The sequence below is a fragment of the Cebus imitator genome, unplaced genomic scaffold (assembly GCF_001604975.1).
Source record: "Cebus imitator isolate Cc_AM_T3 unplaced genomic scaffold, Cebus_imitator-1.0 Scaffold368, whole genome shotgun sequence".
In the NCBI taxonomy this organism is placed as follows: Eukaryota; Metazoa; Chordata; class Mammalia; order Primates; family Cebidae; genus Cebus; species Cebus imitator.
The window spans coordinates 1621800-1629268 of NW_016107683.1; the positions used below are offsets into that span (position 1 = coordinate 1621800).

The window sequence follows — 7469 nt, forward strand, 5'->3', positions numbered from 1 at the left end:
AATACAGTCTTATAATTATTTGTTTAATAACTTCCAGGCCAAGACACTGTTTTGTTCTACCATTTTATTCTTAGACTCTAGCATAAGAGGTAGCACACAGTAGGCTTTTAATAGTATTTTATAGACAAATGAATTAAAAAACCTAGTTGTAATGTTGTAAATTATAGAATAAGATAGGCCTGAGCAAATCTATTTTATAATTATTTTACTATTTTAAAGGAATCATTAATCCTAGGATGAGTATTTAATTTAAAAAGAAAGAATTAGAGTCATAAGATTGAAAAGGATTAAAGAAATTACTCAGTGTTTTTTTCTTTTCTTATAAGAAATAATATATAATCTTCATATTCAAGACACAAAAATAGTGAAATATTTTTACTTTTGAAATAGTAAAAGTACTTCTTATTAATGCAGTTAGCTGCCTTTACGGTCTTCCTTGGACTGAAATTCAATGGAAGGGTAATAATGAGATTCAAATTAAGGTACTCTAAAGAATATAATAGAAAGTAAAAGCAAATTATTTTACTAAAACTTCAGTGCAATGTTACAATTGATGGTGGACATTAAATGATATTTCTTCCCATAAGAAAATAATAAAACCTATAAGCCAAGTCTGTTAACTGTTGATTTTGAAAATGCATGGCAATTTTTCAAACATAGTGGTTTGAAAATTACTCTGATATAAATTTGGTTTATGACTTTTGCTACATAGGGTGCTTAAAGAACATTATTATGAAATTATATATTAGTTTTATTTTCTTAGAATGATACAATAGTAAATACTACGGAACAGAAAAGGGAAGAGAAGAAAGAAAATAGATATTCCAGGAAATTTTTGAGTCCCTAGTTCGTAAAAACAATTTACCAAATTAGAGTCTCATTCATATAATCATCCTCTATTATGTAACTGAGAGCATGTTGCCTAATTAAAACAATAAAAAAATTTTGTAGAAGGGTCCTAGTTGACATTTGTCAACTGTATATATTTTGGTCAATATACTCATTCAACATTGTTTTCTAATCAGTAAAACAGTGATAGGATCTATCATGAGTAGATTACCCACCTCATAACTTTTTTTGGTGAAAATTAAATTACATATTAAAGTACTAGATACATAGTAGAGATTAAAATTTTGAAAAACCTTGATATTATAGTTGCACTTTGAATGTGAAATGTTAGGAATAAGAGTTATTTAACCTTTTCATTTCCCTTTGCGATATAATTTTATAATGTCTTTTGTTCAAAGCTTAAATTTAAAGATTTCTTCAGAGGGTCAAATATAATAACACAGCATTTATTAATTAATTGAAATTTAAATTCATTTACAAAGCTGAGAACACGTGTAATTTTGTTCTACAAACAGTGTCTTATTTCAAAATAAGATACACAATGTATCGAATTTTCTGGCTTTCTGAATACTGTTTTGAAAGCTGTTTTAATGCTGGGGTCAATAACAGAAGAAATGGTTTGTCACCAACTGTTTTCAATAGCTACAGGCTATTAAAATTCTCCTGATAATACTCTCCATTGGTATATGAGGTAATACATTTGTCAGGCTGACAGATATAGATATAATTTATAGATTTCTAAGGAAGCAAACAAGGAACCTGCATAAATATAGATCTCTGCAGAAAGAAGACTACACAAGAACCAATGAGCAGATATATTTCCAACAGACTCTTGTAATATTCTGATGTCTTCTTTGCCACATTTAATTTAACAAAGGATTTTAGCTTTTACTGTTTTTCATTGACTTCTAAAATTAACATCAACTTGGTGGAGGCAAAAACATGATAAACAGCATCTGTTTCACAAAGCTGCTTGGTGGATGAAAATCTGAAAAAAGTTTAAGACTGGAGACTCTCTAAATAGATATATCCACATACACACACACACACACACACATACACTCTCTCTCTCTCTCTCTCTCTCTCTCTCTGTCTCCTTTACTAATTTTAAGGCTGATTAAATTCACAAGTCTGTTACAGCTCAGCCACTATTCAAGACAGAAAAGCTTTCTTATTTGTCAAAGTTCATTTTAGCATCTGATAATTGATTAGATGTAAAGATAGATGTGAGGCCATCAGTCAAATCAATTAGAAAATTTTAACCTGACTGGAGTGAAAAAAGACCTGAGAAATAAACAAGATAAATTTGTGGGCAAAAAGCAGAGTCCAGATGAGGCATATATCTAGATAATTTAAGCAAAATCAATTTTTGTAACTTTAAAAAAATATATCTTGAAATGTCAGATTAAAGTAGGCATTTTCAGGTCTGTTATCTAAAGAATTACTTTAAATTATTTTTTCACTGTGTACATGTTTATGAGATATAAACCTACAGAAATCTAAAATTATTCCTTGCACTGTCAGTTGAAGCAAAGAGGAACAAAGCATCCCAAGTATGTCTCCGAAGGTTTCATACCACTTGTATTTATGTTACAGTAGAAATATATTAGGTACCACTTTATCATAAGCACGCCTCATCATAACTCAATGCCATTATTCCAAGGTTCCCCAAGTAAGTAATAATATGAAAGCAAGGAGAAGGAAGGAAGAAAGGAGGAAGGGAGGGAGGGAGGGGGAAAAGGAAGTGGGGAAAGAGAAGGGGGGGAAGGAAGGAAGGAAGGAAGGAAGGAAGGAAGGAAGGAAGGAGGGAAGGAAGGAGGGACAGAGGGAGGGAGGGAGGGAGGGCGGGCGGGAGGGCGGGGAGCCAGAGAGAAGAAAAATGTAATGAATCAGTGAAGCTGATTCGGTTGGAAGTGAAGCAGTTTTCCAATCAAATGCTCATAAAAGTTGAGCTATTAATTGAGCATCTGCATTAATTGAGCATCTATTAATGGAAAGAAGGTTTGGGGTTGCTTTTTACTTGTTAATTATTAGAAAGTATTTTGGGGCATTGACATTTTAATTACTGAACTTTCCTCTATTTTTACTGTATATACATTATAAGTCCCCATAATAATATAAATATTGGAACATTTTAGTAGTCTAAAAGAATACAATTTTGGAATTATTTGTTTCACAGAAACCTAGATAAAACTTGAGAATATATTAGCGTTGTCATGGAAAAGAAAAATTTTGTGTGGCTTAAGATGACACAAATGAGCAATGAAGGCACATTTAATATTACACACAGGACAAGGTCCTGGCAAAGGCCTCAAAAATCATGACTTTGTTTTGAGAGAGGACTTCATCAAAATTGCTCCACCCAAAGAAAGAGTGACTAATACATTCTTCAGTAAAACTGTTATTATTGCACAGACCTATTGAGAAACTGTGTTCAAAATGTGACCTCTAAAAAGAGAAAAACAAGTACATGAATTTTACTTAAAATAATTTTTACACTCACATATAAATGCTCATTTAAAAAAGAACAGGTGACTGAATTAGGGCTGTTACATTCTGAACATAAGTATGTTCAGGTGTTGCAATTTGAGAATTTTATTTAATTTTTTAAAATTTCCATCAATGTCCAAGCTCAGTAAAACCCTGAACAAGACAATTCTCGTAGAATCAGAAATACAATAAAAATTGGCTTTTAATCTAAAAGGGAGATATTTATGCTTTCAACAGGCTAGAATTTAAGTTCCCACCAGAAAAAAAAAAAAAAAAAAAAAAAAACCCAGACAAAATGTAAGGGTTTTTAAAAAATTATGTCAATGAGGCTAGGCACAGTGGCTCATGCCTGTAATCACAGCACTTTGGGAGGCCGAGGCAGGCGGATCATGAGGTCAGGAGTTCAAGATCAGCCTAGCCAAGATGGTGAAACTCTACTAAAAATACAAAAATTAGCCAGGTACAGTGGCAGGCCCCTGCAATCTCAGCTACTCTGGAGGCTGAGGCAGGAGACTTGCTTGAATCCGGGAGGTGGAGGTTGCATTGAGCCGAGATCGTGCCACTGTACTCTAGCCTGGGAAACAGAGCAATACTCCATCTCAAAAAAATATATGAAAATTAAAATAAATAAAATTATTTTAATGAAATTGGGCATCAGGAACAAAAGACAATATGATTCATAAGAGACACAAAACTTCATGAGAGGAGCCATCAGTCTCCACAGCTGATTGCCAAGTGAGAGTTTCTGTTACGACTTGAGAAGGGGAAGCACTGTAGAACCCAGAGCTCTCTCAGATAAAGCGAAAATTCTGGTTAAGAAAATACCCACAACTCACAAGAAAGAATGGTAATGCTGCATATACACAGAGATGTGAAGATCTGCAGATGATCCCCTCACGCCTTCAGCCGAGCACTGATCAGCGCAAACATCTGGGCACATGTACTCAGGCTGCAAAAAGTACCATTAAAAAGAAAAGAAGGAACAATCCCTGGGGCTCAGTCGTGGCTGGTAATCATTCCTTTTCCCACTACGTAGTTAATGTGGGAAACTTCCTAATTCAGTGTATAGCACAGAACACTTGGAAGAGCTTTGCCTGGGTGGTGGGGAAATTAACTCTAGACTAAAAGCTGCTCTGGTCCCACTTAACAAATTTGTAAAAGCAAGTCTCAGAAGGATCAATTTCCCAGTAAAACTGAATCACTCTAAAATGCTTAAGAATACTTATTTTGAGGTGGAGCCTGGCTCTGTTACCCAGGCTGGATTGCAGTGGCATTATCCCAGCCACCAGCAACCTCTGCCTCCTGGGTTCAAGTGATTTTCCTGCCTCAGCCTCTGGAGTAGCTGGGACTACAAGTGCATACCACCATGACCAGCTAATTCTTGTATTTTTAGTAGACACAAGGGTTTCACCATGTTGCCCAGGCTGGTCTCAAACTCCTGACCTCAGGTGATTCTCCTGCCTCAGCCTCCCAAATTTCTGGGATTACAGGCATGAGCCACCATGCCCGGCAAAATATCCTTAAGAATACTAAAATATCTAGCACGCAATCAGTAAAATTCAATGAAAATGTGCTACGCATGCAACCAAGCAGAAAAAAAATATAATGAACAGAAATACTAGGCCATCAAAACCAACTCAGGAAGGAGACAGGTGAGGCTGCGCATGGTGGTTCATTCCAGTGCTTTGGGAGGATCCCTTGAGCCCAGGATTTTGCAACCAGCGTGGGCAACACAGTGAGACCCTATCTGTATAAAAAATAAAAATTAACCAGTTATGGTGGCATGTACCTATAATCCCAGCTACTCTAGAGGCTGAGGTAGAGAATTGAGCCCAGGAGGTCCAGGTTGCAGGGAGCTGTGATCGTTTCCCTCCCATACTCCAGCTTAGGTGACAGGCTGACTCTGTCTCAAAATTTAAAAAAAAAAAAAAAATGACACAGGTGTTAAGTAGACAATAACATTAAATAGTTATTATCACTATTAGGGGCAATTAATAGTATATTATTCATTGTAGTGGATAAGATTAGTAACTTGAAGTTATAGCTATCATAACTGTATAAAATAAAATACAGACAGAGGAAAAGACTGAAAAATAAACAGAACATCATGGTCTGTGAGACAACTTCAAACAGTTTAACTATGTGTCAGGAAAAAGGAAAAGAGACTGATCCAGGAAAAATATTTGAAGAAATAGTGCACCAAATTTCCAAAGTTAATGAAAACAATCATCTCCCAGGTTGAAAATCTGAATGATTCACCTAACAAAGATCAGAATGACAGCAAACTTTTTTTTCAGAAACAATGCCAGAAATTACAGCCATAAAACTAAATTACTGAAATAATTCAAACAAACTAAAAAAGATATTAGCCTAGATTTTCATAACCAATAAATGTATTGTTTGGAGATAAAGATAAATAAGTACTTGTTACACATAGAAGAGCTAAAAGAAAATGATTTGAGAGGAATATAATAAATTTTTACAAAGAAATGTATAAAACCAGAATTGCTAATCACATTGGTAAATATAAATAGGTAGCTTTATGATGATGACTTTTTTTGTAACCAATTGGCATCTTTGTTTGTTTCTCAGTTTGTGGAAATGTCCTTAATTTATTGATGTAGCAAACCAATTTAAACTTCCACTGCTATGCAAAAAACAGAAGATAATCTGCTTTGCAATGAACTTTATACAGTTCAACTGCATACAGGCAACATGCTATATATGAAAAAATTTCTAACTGAACTACAGGTATTAAATACTGAAAAGAGTTAAGAGTTTATCATAATTTATTTTATTTAACAGTCTAGGAAGTTTGCAGCCATCAGCAGTTGTAGAGCAATTTCAGGTGCAATTGGGAATTCAAGAATCTCAGTGGAGCTGTTAAGTTAGTGAACCTTATACGTAAAATATGTGTATACTTTTGACAGCACATGTGAAGGTATCACTCTAAAATTGACCTCACTGGTTTCATTCTCAGCAAACTGACCTGCGCCACTCAACGTGGCTTGTATCGTGCCTGATGTGAATGTATGTTCTCTTTTGACAATAAATTCATGGCCATCAGATGACATTAATTTGACATACATGCCTTCAGGGCTTTCACAGCCACCATAGGTTTTCTCCTTTCCATCCATTTTGTTCTTATGAAATTCTACTTTGCTTCCCCCAGGAACTTCAGTGGTTGCTCATTAGTCCTGCAACCACTGCAGCCTAAATATTTGGGCAAAAATATTTTGGGCAAAAATATTTGGGCAAAAGAACTGAATAGACATCACATTAAAGAATGTATACTGATGGCAGATAAGCATATGAGAAGATGTGCAATGTCATACATTTAATTAGAGATTTGCAGATTAAAACCACAGTGAGATACTACAAAAGATTTGAATGGCAAAGATCTGAAATACTGACAACACCAAATGCTGGTGAGGATGTGGAGCAACAGGAACTCTTACTCAGTGCTGGTGGAAATTCAAACTCTATAGCCACTTTAGAGGACAGTTTTCAGCTTCTCACAAAACTAAACACACTCTTGTCATATGATCCAGCAATTGTGCTCCTTGCTATTTACTGAAATGACTGAAAACTTATGTTCACACAAAAAAACCACATATAAATATTTATAGCAGGTTTATTGATGATTGCTAAAACTTGGAAGCAAACAAGACATCCTTCAGTAGGTGAATAAACAAACTGTGGTACATCCAGGCAATGTAATAGTATTCAGTGATAAAAATAAATGAGCTATTAAGCCATGAAAAGACATGGAAGAATCTTACATGCATATCACTAAGTAAAATGAGGTCATCTGAAGAGGATATATATTATATGATTGCAAGTATATGACATTCTGGAAAATGCAGAACTATGGAGATAATATAAACACCAGTGGTTGCAAGGGGGTAATGTGGAAGGAAGGGTGAAGAGGCAGAGCACAGAAGATATTTTAGGGCAGTAGAACTACCCTGTACGATGCTAGTGTGGGGGATTTATGTCATTATGTATTTGTCAAAATCCACAGAATGTACAGTGAATCCTAATGTCAAGTATGGACATTAGGTGGCAACAAGTGTCAGTGTAGGCTCATTAATGATAACAAATGTGTCACCATGTAAGGGATGTTGATA

General features: G+C 34.9%; 1 pseudogene; it reads right to left on the minus strand.

Moving 5' to 3' along the window:
• Positions 1–6137: 6137 nt before the first annotated feature.
• On the minus strand, positions 6138–6476 carry LOC108288222 (annotated as a pseudogene).
• Between the last annotated feature and the right edge of the window lie 993 nt (positions 6477–7469).